The sequence below is a fragment of the Podarcis melisellensis genome, assembly GCF_964234715.1.
Source record: "Podarcis melisellensis genome assembly, chromosome: 6".
In the NCBI taxonomy this organism is placed as follows: domain Eukaryota; kingdom Metazoa; phylum Chordata; class Lepidosauria; order Squamata; family Lacertidae; genus Podarcis; species Podarcis melisellensis.
Window position 1 is genome coordinate 18635533 of NC_138538.1, and position 15587 is coordinate 18651119.

Consider the following 15587-nt stretch of genomic DNA (forward strand, 5'->3'; position numbering starts at 1 on the left):
GTAGGGCAGAAGCAGGAGTCCAGGTGGGGAAGCAGGAACACTGGTAAGGCAGAAGCAGGAATCCAGGCGGGGAAGCAGGTACACTGGTAAGGCAGAAGCAGGAATCCAGGCGGGGAAACAGGAACACTGGTAAGGCAGAAGCAGGAATCCAGGCGAGGAATAGGCACACTGGGAGTGCCAAACAAGGACTGGGTAAAGCAGATACTTCACAACGACGTTGCTCCCGCAACCTGAGACCGGGCTGCCTGACCTTTATCTTCTTCTAAGGCCGGGGGCGGTCCCGGCCCCCAGAAGCCCCGCCTCTCTTGGCCTTAAGGCGAGCACTCCTCCTGGGAGACACCAGTTCCCTTCGCCTCTCTGCCCTAAGCCTCTGCAGATCAGGAGAGGCCGAAGGGTTACTGGGTCCTGGAGGAGGCTCACCTGTAGCCACTGAGTCTTCCAGCACCTCTGGGGCCTGAATGATTTCACCTGGTGCCTGCTCTTGAGTTTCCTCAGCAACTAGGCCTTGCCCCAGTTCAGCCGGCCCTGGAGGCGGGGACTCCTGTGCCGGCTGGGGTTCCTCCAGATCGCTCTCAGACTCGGAATCCCAGGCCATCACACCATCCCCCCTCCCAGGCCCCCCCCCTCACTTGAGGGCCCGGACCCGGCTTGCTGGGGTACGCTGCATGAAACTCCCGGATGCAGGCAGGTGCGTGGACGTTGACCGCTGGTTCCCAGGAGCGGTCCTCTGGCCCATACCCCTTCCAGTCAATGAGATACTGCAGCCTTCCCCTGCGGTATCGGGAGTCCAGAATGCGTTCCACCTCGTACTCTGGCTCTCCCTGCACCAAAACTGGCTGCGGTCGGGGACGGTCTGGGTGGAACTCGTCGGGTGGGGCCACCGGACTCAGAAGGGACCTGTGGAATACCGGGTGAACCTTCAGGTTTGCTGGCAACTGGAGACGGAATGCCACAGGCGAGACCTGGTCCACAATAGGGAACGGGCCGGTGAACCGGGCGTCCAGCTTCCGCGAAGGTCGAGAAGGGTGGAGGTGGCGAGTGGAAAGCCATACCAAGTCACCGACGTGAAGTTCCGGCCCCACCTGGCGGTGGCGGTCGGCCTGGACCTTGTACGCCTCCTTGGCCTGGCGCAGCTGCTCCATCAACAGCTGTTGCTGGGACTGGAGCTCCTGAAGCCACTCTGTCACCGCAGGGACCGCAGATGCCGGCAGCACATCCGGAAACAACCGTGGGTGAAGCCCATAACTGGCTTGGAACGGGGTCTGCTGGGTGGACGCATTCACCGCGTTGTTATAAGCGAACTCCGCCAATGCTAGGTGGTCGACCCAGTCGTCCTGCTGGTAGCTGCAGTAACACCGGAGGTACTGTTCCAGTACCGCGTTCGCCCGTTCTGTCTGGCCATCAGTCTGTGGGTGGTAAGCAGATGAGAGACAGACCTCTGTTCCGAGGGCCTGGTGCAAAGCACGCCAAAACCGGGACGTGAACTGAACGCCGCGGTCGGATACTACCCGCTCAGGTAGGCCATGCAGGCGGAAGACATGCTGAAGGTACAGCTGCGCGGTTTCCTTAGCTGAGGGTATGGATGGGCAGGGGGCACAGTGACCATCTTCGTGAAGTGGTCGGAGAAAACTAGAAGGCAGGTGCAGCCACGAGACGGGGGTAACTCCACTACAAAGTCTAGAGAAACTGTGTGCCAAGGACGTGGTGGAACCGGCAACGGCTGAAGAAGGCCGGGGGGTCGCCCGGTAGGCCCCTTGGCCCGCCTGCAGACGTCACAACCAGCGACGTAGCGAGCCACGTCAGCCTTCAAGCGGGGCCACCAAAACTCACGGCTTACCAGATGGGTGGTCCGATACCGCCCAAAGTGCCCCGCCACTGGAGCGTCATGGGTCATCCGGAGAACCTCAGCCCGCAGCGGCCCTGGTGGGATGTACAGGCGCCCGTGGTGCAGCAGAAGACCCTGATGCGAAACCAGCCCTGGATACTGAGGGCATGATCCTTCGGCCAGTTCCCGGAGTCGTTCCTGGGCCCAAGCGTCGACCCGTTGCTGTTCCCGCACCCGAGCCTGCAGTGGCTCAACCTCCTGGGTGGCCAGGAATGCAGCTGGTGGTAGGATCGTGGTGGGTGCTGCTTGCTGAACCGTGTCTGCGTTGTCTTCAGGTTTCCGGGACAGGGCATCCGCCTTCTGGTTTTGGGAGCTAGGGATGTAGCGGATCCGGAACTGGAACCGGGAAAAGAACAACGCCCACCGGATCTGCCTTTGGTTCAGCTTGCGGGTGGTCTGGAGGTATTCCAGGTTCCGGTGGTCGGTTCTCACCTCCACCGGGTGTCTTGCTCCTTCAAGATGGTGGCGCCAAACCTCAAAGGCCACCTTGATGGCCAGCAGTTCCCGCTCCCACACGGTATAGTTACGCTCCGCTGGAAGGAGCTGGCGGGAATAGAAGGCGCAGGGTAAGAGTGGCGCTTCCGGTTCGTGCTGCTGAGACAAGACGGCACCGAGAGCCGTACTGGAGGCGTCAGTCTCTACCACAAAGGGTCGAGAAGGATCCGGATGCTGCAAGATTGGCGCTCTCTGGAAACAGGCCTTCAACCCTTGAAATGCCTCCTCCGCCTCCTTGTCCCAGGAAAACGGCGTCTTGGGGCGCAGAAGCCGGGTCAACGGGGTGGTGCGGTGAGCATAATCCGCAATGAAGGTCCGGTAATAGTTGGCGAACCCCAGGAAACGCTGTAGGTCCTTGCGGTTCCGAGGTGCCGCCCATTCTCGAACCGCTGCCACCTTCCCAGGATCCATCTGCACCCCACCTGGTGAGAGTCGATGACCCAGGAAGTCCACTGACTGCTGATGGAACTCGCACTTGCTGAGCTTTGCATACAGACGATGCTCGCGCAAGCGCTGCAGCACGGTCCGGACATGGCCCTCGTGGCACGCCGGGTCACGAGAGTAAACCAGAATGTCATCCAAGTACACCACCACGTACTTGTCTAGCAAGTCCTGAAATACGTGGTTGATGTACCGTTGAAACACAGCAGGCGCGTTGCACAAACCAAAGGGCATAACCAGGTATTCAAACTGTCCGTACCGGGTCCCGAATGCTGTCTTCCACTCATCCCCGGCGCGGATCCGAATCAAATTGTAGGCTCCCCGGAGGTCTAGCTTGGTGAACACCTGCGCCCCTTGCACCCGCTCCAGTAACTCCGAAATAAGGGGCAAGGGGTACCGGTCCGGGATGGTAATCTTGTTCAGGGCCCGGTAATCATGGCAAAGGCGGAGCTCCCCACATTTCTTTTTAACAAAGAGCACTGGCGCAGCAGTGGGCGAGGTAGAAGGTCTAATGAACCCTCGCTCCAGGTTCTTGCGCAAGAAGTCCTGCAAAGCCTCGCGCTCTGGCTCTGTTAACGAGTATAAGCGACTCACCGGTAGAGGCGCTCCGGGCTGGAGGTCTATGCCGCAGTCAAAGGACCGATGCGGCGGCAGCTGGTCTGCCCCCCGTTCCTCGAACACGTCGTGATAGTCCCGGTACTCCGCGGGGAGCGTTGCAGCAGCCTCCTCAGTGGGCGCAGCTGCTAGCATCTCAGTCTCAGTAGACGAACTGGGGTCTGGGAAGTGTACAGTCCGTTTGACCCAATCAATCTGCACATTGTGATCCTCTAGCCAGTCCATCCCAAGCACCAGGGGGAACCGGGGCATGGAGGCAATATCCAGAGTTCGCATCTCACGGTGCTGCTGGAGGCACAGGACCAGGGGCTGGGTCTCTCGAGTGACGGCGCCCGAACGCAGTGGCCGTCCGTCGATTGCCTCCACCTGTACCGGTTCTGGCTTGTTCCGAAGTGGCACCCGATGCTGGGCAGCAAAAGCAGCGTCCATATAAGAGCGGGTTGCCCCTGAATCCACCAGGGCATGGGTAAGAATCCATGGCCCTCCTGGAGGGTATAGATGTACCGGAACCATAAGGTGTTGTAATTCGATTGGTGCGGTCCCATTCTGTGCTGTTTGGGACCCCAGGGAGCCAGGGCCATCAGCTACTGGGGTTGGCGGTTTCTCAGGACAGGATCGTGCATAGTGTCCGCTTCCGCCACAATAGAGACATAGATTCCCCTCCCGACGCCGCGACTTCTCTGCGGGGGAGAGGCGTGGCCGCACTGCCCCAAGCTGCATGGGTTCCTCCAATGACTCAGCTGGGCCTGTGGGGCTACTGGTGGACCCCGGGGCCGAGAACTGGAGGTGCCGGCGGCCCCGAGCCTGACGCCGGTCCTCTAGCCGATCGTCTATCTGTAGACTCCGCTGAATAAGAGCGTCTAGCGTGGTGGGGCGTTCCATTGTGGCCAGCTGGTCCAGTATCTCATCTGAAAGCCCCTCGAGATACTGGTCCCGAAGAGCAGAGTCGTTCCAGGTCAAGTCCTGTGCCAGCAGCCGGAATTCTGTGGTGTATGCGGCCACCTTGGACTTGCCCTGTCTCAACCGCCGAATCGCCCGGTTGGCTTGACTCCCCTTCAAAGGGTTGCCGAACGCGGCCTCCAACAGATTGCAAAACCCCCCGTAGTCTGCCAGCAAGGGGGAGTCTTGCCTGAGCAGCGGCAACGCCCACTTGGCCGCCTGGTCCTTTAACAAACTAATCAAAAAATGCACCTTGGTGCGGTCGTCGGGGAAGTTCCGGGCGCGCCCCTGAATATACAGCTTGGCCTGGGCAAGGAACATGGGAAAGCTGGCCGGAGCCCCATCAAACTTCTCAGGCAAGGCCACTGGGTACTTGCCAGAAGCCGGGGCGTCGGCCCCAGGAGCCGGTAGGGCGTCCAAACGCTGCTGTAGTGCCGCAACCACGTTACTGAGCTGCTGCACGGTGTGCGTCAAGGCCTGGTTCTCCTGGGCTATTGCCAACAATGTAGCCGCTTGGTCAGCCATGGCCTCTGAATCTTCCCGAACGCACCCCAACAAAGAGGGAGTGCGGGTGTGGCGGGAGCAAACTGTGCTGGTCCCAGGGGGGATGAGGTATTATTACCGTAGGCCAAGATCAACAGGGAGCCGGGCAGGTCAGCAGGAACGGAGGTAGGGCAGAAGCAGGAGTCCAGGTGGGGAAGCAGGAACACTGGTAAGGCAGAAGCAGGAATCCAGGCGGGGAAGCAGGTACACTGGTAAGGCAGAAGCAGGAATCCAGGCGGGGAAACAGGAACACTGGTAAGGCAGAAGCAGGAATCCAGGCGAGGAATAGGCACACTGGGAGTGCCAAACAAGGACTGGGTAAAGCAGATACTTCACAACGACGTTGCTCCCGCAACCTGAGACCGGGCTGCCTGACCTTTATCTTCTTCTAAGGCCGGGGGCGGTCCCGGCCCCCAGAAGCCCCGCCTCTCTTGGCCTTAAGGCGAGCACTCCTCCTGGGAGACACCAGTTCCCTTCGCCTCTCTGCCCTAAGCCTCTGCAGATCAGGAGAGGCCGAAGGGTTACTGGGTCCTGGAGGAGGCTCACCTGTAGCCACTGAGTCTTCCAGCACCTCTGGGGCCTGAATGATTTCACCTGGTGCCTGCTCTTGAGTTTCCTCAGCAACTAGGCCTTGCCCCAGTTCAGCCGGCCCTGGAGGCGGGGACTCCTGTGCCGGCTGGGGTTCCTCCAGATCGCTCTCAGACTCGGAATCCCAGGCCATCACACACCTCTTTCAATGTCTTTAAAAGGCAGATAAAAGGCAGGAATGCAGCCGACAGTCATTCAGGTTGAGTCTCCTCAACCCCTCTGCTGATGCCGCCGTTGCTTATTTTTATTTTGCTGCTTTCCTATCTCAAATAAAATAAAATAAAGTGCTTATTAGGTGTTCTATGATCTGAAGAACCAGACTGGCATTTCCATCGATAACAAGAGTACCCAACCCAATCCATCAATACCAATGGGGTTGTATCAAGCTTTTGAAGGGTCCTTGAGCAGTTTTGACTTATCACCCCCTACGTGATGTTGACATTTCCATTCCACCTTAAGGAGCAGACATATGGAATTGTTGCGTGTCACATGTCTGTTTACATTCCAGCACAGCTTGCTGGGAACTTCCGTTGTGTATAGCTTTTGCCTTTACCTGTTCTCTCTGATACAACGAGAAAGAGAGATGACATGTTTCATTGTCCTGATTTATGATTAATAAATCTGTAGTTGTATTATGCTTCCACAAGCCTCATGCCTATCCTATGTGCACAGTTCTCTCTGCTGATAGCGTGCCCTGGCTTTGAAGCCTGGGTTGCTGATTTACGTCAGAGCACGAGCAGATGGAAGGAGTCGGCCGAGTTGGGGCTTGCCAGCTGGCCTCCTGGCCTATGCACTTCGACACGTGCAACAGGGGTGGAGTGGGGCTGTAGCTTAGTGGCAGGGTATCTGCTTTGCATGTGGAAGGTATTAGTAGATAGGCCTTCTGAGCCACCTCCACTACTACTTCCTATTTTTCCCTACATATCAGGGGTAGCCAATCCTCCAGATGTTGAATTCCAACTCACATGGTGGCTGGGACTGATGGAAATTCAACAATATCTCAAGGGCATCACATTGACTACCCCTGCTATATACTAACCGTGAACTCATTTTCCAAGTGCTTGTTCTTCTGTAGTCAAGATGGCACTACCTAACCCCAAACAGGAAATATCTGCAGGCTTGGGGGAAAGCATCAGTGTGCAATGTAAAAAAAAAAAAATTCTGGGACATTTTTTACACTAAGCCTATTAACATGTCATTTTTAGAACAATATTTTGACATGCAGTAGTACCTCGGGTTACATACGCTTCAGGTTACATACGCTTCAGGTTACAGACTCTGCTAACCCAGAAATAGTACCTCAAGTTAAGAACTTTGCTTCAGGATGAGAACGGAAATCGCGTGGCACCGGCATGGCAGCAGCGGGAGGCCCCATTAGCTAAAGTGGTGCTTCAGGTTAAGAACAGTTTCAGGTTAAGAACGGACCTCCAGAACGAATTAAGTACTTAACCCAAGGTACCACTGTATAATCTTCAAAATACTTCCACTCCATTCTTAACTTTTGATTTGATTGATATCTTATAATTGAAGTTAATTTTGCACTGCAACATTTTGTTGCAATTCCCATTTGATATATGCAATACTGCTGATATTAATCATTCAGTTCTCTCTTTAAAGAAAAACCTCAGAACACCTTCCGTGACTCCCCGGAGCTTTCCTGACTAGGCAAAGATCATGTCAATGCCTGCTTAGCTTCAGCAGTGCCATAGCATTGCAGAAGGCACAATGGCACATTATGAACATGATAAATTATCCTTCAATAAGTAAGGATTCCAAGCACCATGAAGTACTTTACCCCCTTTGCTGTTGCCAAAAACCCAGCTCTAAAATAACAAACTGTAAGCATCTGGTTTTATAGACTTGCGTTGCTTGTTATTAAGAATATGCGAAAGATGAAAAAGTTAAATATTGCCTATTTGTTGTTAATGGCATCTCAGAGGCTTACATTTTGGTTCTGGGGAACACATATGGGAGGGTCAACAGAGCATCAGTTTAAAGGGCTACACAGCTGCCCCCAGTGCGTAATCAACTGATTTATACCTGTGGAAATCCAGCCAAGGACAAGGTTTGATCTCAGTGCTCCAACATAAAATGCCACACCCCTGATTAGAATACTGTTGTTCTTTCACAAGCATCTTGTCTCTACCCTCATTAGTTCATTGTGTGCTAGTTCTCACGATCCTATGGCAAATTGACAGGTTTGGAGCAGGACATCATAAAAATGCTGATAACCTTCCTCTGTATTACAGGGGCCGGGTGAGGTGGCGGGACTAAGTTCTGTGCAGGTGTCTGAATCATAGCTGTCAACTTTTCCCTTTTCTTGCGAGGAATCCTATTTGGAATAAGGGAATTTCCCTTTAAAAAAGGGAAAAGTTGACAGCTATGGTCTGAATGAAGTGATAGACTGGCTAAAGGCATATAAGCTGAAACTTCATCCAGGCAAGATGGTAAGATTTATGGAGAAGGAGACCCACAATTTCTGCAGTGTTTGACAATTACTGGGTTTTGCTTTTGTTTGTTTGTTTAGTCGTTTAGTCGTGTCTGACTCTTCGTGACCCCATGGACCAGAGCACGCCAGGCACTCCTGTCTTCCACTGCCTCCCTCAGTTTGGTCAGACTCATGATTGTAGCTTCGAGAACACTGTCCAACCATCTTGTCCTCTGTCGTCCCCTTCTCCTTGTGCCCTCCATCTTTCCCAACATCAGGGTATTTTCCAGGGAGTCTTCTCTTCTCATGAGGTGGCCAAAGTATTGGAGCCTCAGCTTCACGATCTGTCCTTCCAGTGAGCACTCAGGGCTGATTTCCTTCAGAATGGAGGGGTTTGATCTTCTTGCAGTCCATGGGACTCTCAAGAGTCTCCTCCAGCACCATAATTCAAAAGCATCAATTCTTCGGCAATCTGCCTTCTTTATGGTCCAGCTTTCACTTCCATACATCACTACTGGGAAAACCATGGCTTTAACTATACAGACCTTTGTTGGCAAGGTGATGTCTCTGGGTTTTGCTTATTTAACAAATATCTGCTCAATTGGGCCTATGGCCCATCTACTTCAAAATTCTCTTCTTCCAGTTCCAGTTACAGATAGGTAGCCGTGTTGGTCTGCCATAGTCAAAACAAAAAAAATTCCTTCCAGTAGCACCTTAAAGACCAACTAAGTTAGTTCTTGGTATGAGCTTTCGTGTGCATGCACACTTCTTCAGAAGTGTATCTGAAGAAGTGTGCATGCACACGAAAGCTCATACCAAGAACTAACTTAGTCGGTCTTTAAGGTGCTACTGGAAGGAATTTTCTTTGTTTTGACTCTTCTTCCAGTGACCAACTAGAGGCCTATGGGAAGCCTTGCCAGCTAAGAGCCCACTTGCAATTCCCAGCAACTCAGAGGAAGGATTCATCTGATAGTGGATGCAAAACATTGCCATCTTGGCTAAGAGGCACTGATAGCCTTGCCTTCCAAGAATTTGTCTAATCCTTTTTTAATGTAAGTTGGTGGCCATCACTTGTGGGTGTGAATTGTGCGGCTTCAGTATGCCCTGCTTCCTTCATACCATGCGTAATTTTATGAACTTCCAACGTGTTACCTCTTCTTACTCACCTCTTCCCTAAAGAGTCCAAACTCTTCAATCTTTCATCGTATGGAAGTGGCCAGGATTCTTGGAGTGCCTGCAATTGTGGTTCCATTAATTTCATTGGGTCCAACTAGGACATAGTTGGATACAGTCCACAACATCGAGAAGGCACCAGTTTGGGGAAAGCTCTTTTTGTAAAGCAAGAGAAATAACATCAGACAGTTTTCCAAGTAAGATGACTTCTTTGAAATTCACAACGTTGGTCAAACCATGACAACAGGGAGTTTTTCTTTCATTTTCATTTTCTTTAGAATTTGCAGTGCTCCCACCATGCAGTTTTGTAGGTTACTAGCTTCCTTTTTTTAAAAAATAATCAAACCAAGAGCTTCGTTTGACGTATTTTCCCCAAAGCTTTTTCACACTAAAGAATTGAAAATAATAATAATAATAATAATAATAATAATAATAATAATAATAATTTTATTTATATCCTGCCCTGCCCAGCTGAAGCTGGGCTCAGAGTGGCTAACAACAATAAAAGTAACACAGCATTCTAAAATCAATTCATTCTAAAATCAATTCAAAATCAAATTAATGGCAATCAATGGGCTAGAGTTTTATGAGGATTACCAAAAGAGGGGGTCAGACTGTGCCTTGGCCAAAGGCCTGGTGAAACAGCTCTGTCTTGCAGGCCCTGAGGAAAGATGTCAAGTCCCACAGGGCCCTAGTTTCTTGTGACAGAGTGTTCCACCAGATCGGGGCCACGGCCGAAAAAGCCCTGGCTCTGGTTGAGGCCAGCCTAACCTCCCTGTGGCCCAGGACCTTCAAAATGTTTTTGTTTGAAGACCGTAAGGTCCTCCGTGGGACATACTAAACAACAAAGCCCTTACTAGGGGGAAAGTCACTCTATTGCTTTATGGCACTTGAAAGGTGGAGTCTTACCCAATGCAGACTTGTTATGAATGGTAGGAAGGGGCTTTTGATGCAGCGCTCCATTGCTGATATTCTTCCTCGTCTGCGTGATGCTTTGACAGATTAGTCACACTCCTTTAAAAAAATAATAATAACTCATCTAAATCAAACTCAACTAAATCTGCATTATACCTGTTCTACCTGGCTGACACATTTAAAGTTTTGAAACTTCCTAGTGCCAATCAGGGCTTGCGGTGAGATGATCAAGTTGAAGATGCCACACATGTTAGAAACATTTATGTTGTCCAGTGGTAGTGCCAAGTCCTGCTCTTGCATAACCCTAGTCACATGCCAATCAACCGATGACTGTCGCATAACCAGTTGGGAGTCCTTGCCTTTCATATGTGGTGCAACAGTTTCCATGTACAAAGGGCATGCTATACACACACACACACACACACACACACACAGTCCATAAGTGCCTATGTTTTTCCATATTTCTCTGTTCACAAAATGGATGCCCTTTTGGCATGCAGTGGACTGTGGCTTCCTTCAGAATAGCTGTTTATTGAACATTCATTCTGCTTTGCCTGCACAAAACTTACATGGAGGTTAGATTATATCTGTTCTTTGCTGAGCATTGGTCTTGATTATTTTACAGGGAGGCTATGGGCAGTGAGCACCACTTATGACATAGCAAAAAATAAATAAAGAAAATGCCCCCGCTGCATTTTTCTTGGTGCTTTACTTCTCCGATGGGCCAAGAGGAAACATTTTATTATCATGAAAAATATTGTCTAGCTGGCTACCATGATCAGCTCACATAACTCTTGGGACCTGCAGCCAACCAGATTTTTTCCAAATAGGCTGATCTTATAGTATTGTTTCTGGTGTATGTGTGTGAATTCCAGTTCTGAATTTGTTTTGTCCCTCTCCTTTAAGATGGCAGAAAATTTGACACATAAAACTTCTGTTCTGGGAAAGGAAGGGGTGGGGTGGGGACTAATTGTTTTGATAATGTTTATATTTATGTTTTTATTCTTTTTTCTTGAAAATTACACACACACACACACACCTGTACCTGTCATATCTTCCCTCAAAGAATCCTATGTCCTGCAGTTTACTCCTTTCAATTCTATAATTCCCAGGATTCTTTGGGGGAAGTCATGTGCTTTCAAAAAATAGGGGGGGGGGGGGGAGAAAAACGATCAAATCTGTCATTTGCAGTTTCTCATTTTCCAGTCTTCAGTTCTCTACATTTCCACATCAGTTTGTGACTTTTTAAAAAAAAAACCCAGCATTTTTGTGTATCTTTCTCCTAACATACCAAATTTTAATGCAGTTTTCCCCAACATACACATTTTTGGAAAGCAATTTCCCTGTAACATAATGCATTTTTGTATGCACTGTTCACTATTATATGTGCTTTCCTGCACACTTTACTCTAGTATATGCATATTGGTATACAAGACTTGGCTGGAATATTCCCATGCACAGCTCAGAGAAGCTTGAATTTTGAAGAATGGCTTTGTTTCAATTATTGTATTTTTTGGGAAGCACAGACGCAAATCGAATCAAATTCCTCCTAAGTACATACTCTCTCCAATACCCCCTGACAACAAGCCTGTTCTTCTTTTCTAATCTTTGGTAAATTAGAACTTTCAGTTTTAGCTTTGATGAGGGATGAGCAGACCGATTCCAGCTCCTGTATCGTCCAGGAAAGTTCTTACCCAACGCTATTTGGGGAAGCGGATATGAATGGAGTTTGTAGGGTGCTGCATTTAGAAACTGCCTGACTGTAACTCCCGTAAATGACCTCCACCCCCCTCAGCGATGCAGGATGTACGGGATCCCTTCCCTCTTTGGAGTCCCCCGGCCACCACTTATCCAGTTAGGTTTTGGTTTCATCTTGTGCAAGAGCAGGGTGACAAAGAGGAAGCTGGAGACCAGACCCTGAGAACAGATAGGGGAGCTAGATTAAGGCAGAAGAGTGAGTAAGGAGAGCGAACCCCTTGAGATCTTGTGCAAGCCCTGGGTGCGTGCCTATGTCAAGAGTTCAGCGTCCGGGCTTAGGGTGGAAATGGACTTCCTGTTAGCTCAGTGATGGGAGTTAGAAAGGAGAAGTGGCACCCCCTTGGTTCCAGGAAACAGGAGATGACTGTGTCCCGACCACCCCAGCCCAGCCCCTTCCCTTTATTGCCTTGCATGGGTCCCGTCTCTGCGAAAGGGATCAAGTGCATTATTCACCATGGGCTAACGGCAGTGACACATGCCTAGGGACATTTGGGAAAAACCATTCTTTCGCCCTTGGTGGAGCGCCTTCTTCTTTTGCTTAGATCAGTGTTGCCAACATTTTCTGGGCCATGCCTCACCTAAGCATCTCTAAAATCCCGATGTTCCTCCCCACCCCCAGTGACATATAATTATTATTATTATTATCTAAAAAGTGAACTCCTATTCACGTGGAGGAAGCCTAAAAGGCCATTCACTGTTAATAACTCATTCTCGAAGTGCTCCCACTTAAAAATCAAATTGCCTCCCTGTGCCCCACATTGGGAACCACAGCCTTGGAGCATTACCTGGAGTTAGAGACAAGGACTCTTTGTCCTGCCATCTAAACCAGGGGTGGGGAATTTCAGGCTAGGGAACCAAATGCAGTCCTGTGGGCTCCTTCATCTGTCCTTTGGGACTCTCACCCAATCATACAACTCCATGTAGCATCCCTCACTGGCCACACCCTTTTTCCAGTGCTCATGTGTGCATTAAAAAGAGCCCGTGAACTTGAGCTGGAATGAAGCCTATTTTTAGAAAGGTAAGCATCACATCTGTGGCTCTGCCACTTTTGCTTCAGATCCCACCCACTATTGGCTTGTGGCTCCCATTAAGTTTTCCATGGTGGAATGCGGCCCCTGGACTGCAAAGGTTTCTCCATCACTAATCTAAACTAAAAGTGCTGCTCCACATTGTTATGTTTTTAGATGTACACCAATGGTTCAAGTGTACACCTAAACATGTAATGCACGAATCCAGAACTTCCCAATAACATGTGGGAACATGTGTCTGATGATGTGAGGCTATCACTGTGCAAGGTTACATGTTTCCCTGGCGGCAGCAGGTGATGGTGTGGAATAGAAATCTATTTCCGTATTTAAATATATATATTTTATCCCCATGCATGTGCTTCTAAACACATTTAAAACCTAAAGTACATACTTTAAAAATGCATACTGGCACACTTTTAAAGCCAAGAAGCATAGCACGAAATCTGGAGAAGTGCAAAAACTGAAGGATAATTACAACTCAATCTGTGCATTTAGTTTGGGAGGTGTGAATTAATTCAACTTGCTTAAAGCTGCACAGACCAAATGAATTTCTTCTCCACTTCTACATGGGGGTTGAAATGAGCATAACCTGCAAGTGTCCCGTCCCCCCACAATGGGATATCCTGTTTTCTTGCACGAGAGCACGTCTGTTCCCCCAAGTGTGTCTTTTGGACTCTGTGATCTCGCATGGGTCACATGGCTCTCACAGAAGCATGTCCCAGTTTTGGGACTCAAGATGTTCGAGGGTACAGATGAGGCGACCGTCCTATGGTTACAGAAAAGATTCAAAGCAGCTGGAAAGCAGGTGGACAGTGTTTCGCTCCCTTCTTCCTGATAATACAAAATGCCTTAGCAGGACAAAAACTGAAGCTGCTTCAACCAGATTAGCTACATGGCTGGTGCAGCGCTATGCAAAAGAAAGGGCTGTGGTAGTAAAAGTTGTCCAAATATTTAATACATTCACAGCCAGTTCCAACTACCAGAATCCGAGCAGAGTCTTGCAAAGCTTTACTAACCCTGAACATGCAAAATGTGATGCTTCTTTTGACACTAATTTCTGCTAATTGCTTCAGTCTGACTGTATAAATACATATGGGAGGGCATGCAATTATCTGATGTACGTGATGAGTGTGCAGTTTATTATTACCATTATTTTTTGCACATGAATTTGTGCAACTAAGCAGCTATAATCCTTAACCCAACAATAGGCACCATCACAGGGGTTTTTAACAGGAACTTTCTCGCCTTTTGGTGGTGGGTTTTGAGGTAACATGGCAGATTTCTCAAGATGTCAGGTGCAAGCTCTGGTTTCTTGGACGTTTTCTGTCCTTGAATAACATTCCGTGCAAGGGTTCTTGGAGTCACCCAGAGGCAGAGGCAGCCCAATACATTTTGATACCTGAGGCAAACCACAAAATGGAGCCTTCCCGCCAATGAACAAGGGGGGGAGTGAAGCTCTACATTAGGAGTCGTTGAGGCTGAGAGGGAGGTAGATATCAATGTCGCCAAACATCCGTGTAATGGCTATATGGGGTTGCTCGTGCGTAAGTTGCTGCCACTCCTGGCTAGGTGGCCTGGTTAAACCTTTCCTGGCTGGACAGCCCCTCACTTCGTGGCTGTTCAGTCGCTGGCAGAATCCGACAGTGGGCGTTTCTTCAACCTTTTCCAACATAAAAGTTGTTTGACGCCCAGTCTCCTCCTACTCTCCCTGCACGGAAGTCCTGTGCTCTCCCCGCTGGTGTCCAGTGAAGAGTCTCTGAGCCTGCTCTCTGCTTCCCCCATTGGCCCCCCTCCATCCCTGGTGTTGCGCTGATTTTCTTCCCCAACAGGAGACCTGCCTCTCTCCCTACTTGGCCCCTCTCCAGCATCGTCGTGGAGCCTCGCCTCCTCCTCTTGTTCCGATGGCAGTTCCCTGACAATCCGCTACGTCTGCCACCTTTGAAAAAGGGGAGTGCAGTGAAGGTCTACAGCAGGAACAGAATGAGGGGAATCAAAGGCCATCTCAGGGTAGAAAGAGGCCCACTCTGAATCACACCAGGTCTGTGCAGACCCTAGGAGACCCCAGAGGGCAGTCTCTGTCATTTCCTCCCTCGGGGTGGGTGAGGACCTGAAGCACTTCCTATTTGCATTATTATCTTAGGATCATCTATACATTTCTCATTTATTTTTATTCTATTTATTTGTGTTTCATTTCTCCTCTTTTTTGTGTTGCCATACCAGGTATTAACCTGGTTTGTTGGCAAAATCAAAATTATTCTGTTTACCCATTCTCAAATTTGATTCCATTTCTTGCTCTATTTTTTATGTGTATTCTGCCTGCAATAGTTAAATTTCTCTTTCAATTTTGTCGTCGCATGGTTGTTTATTTAATTTCTTTTTTCTTTATTTCCTCCAACAATCCCATTTTTTTCTTTTTCACTTTCTTTTCTTAATATTACATTTTGTTTTATAAAATATCCCCTGATGACCGCCTTGCTCGTGTCCCATATTGTTCTTACTTCACTAAGTTGTTTGTTGTTCAGTTCAAAGTATTCCTTCAATGTTTTCTTTGCACCCTCTACTATCTTTTCATCTTTCAACAGAAGTTCGTTTAGTTTCCATCTCCGCATTCATGTTGTCCAATCTGGTTTTATTCTCAACAAAACCGGGTTGTGGTCCGAAATTGTTTTTGGTAGAATTCGTACCTCTTCAATCCTTCCTATTTGCGGAGAGGCCGCGGGAAAAACAACATGGGGAGCTGCCAAGCAGGTGACACAGTCAGCCTCCAAGGAGTGCACCA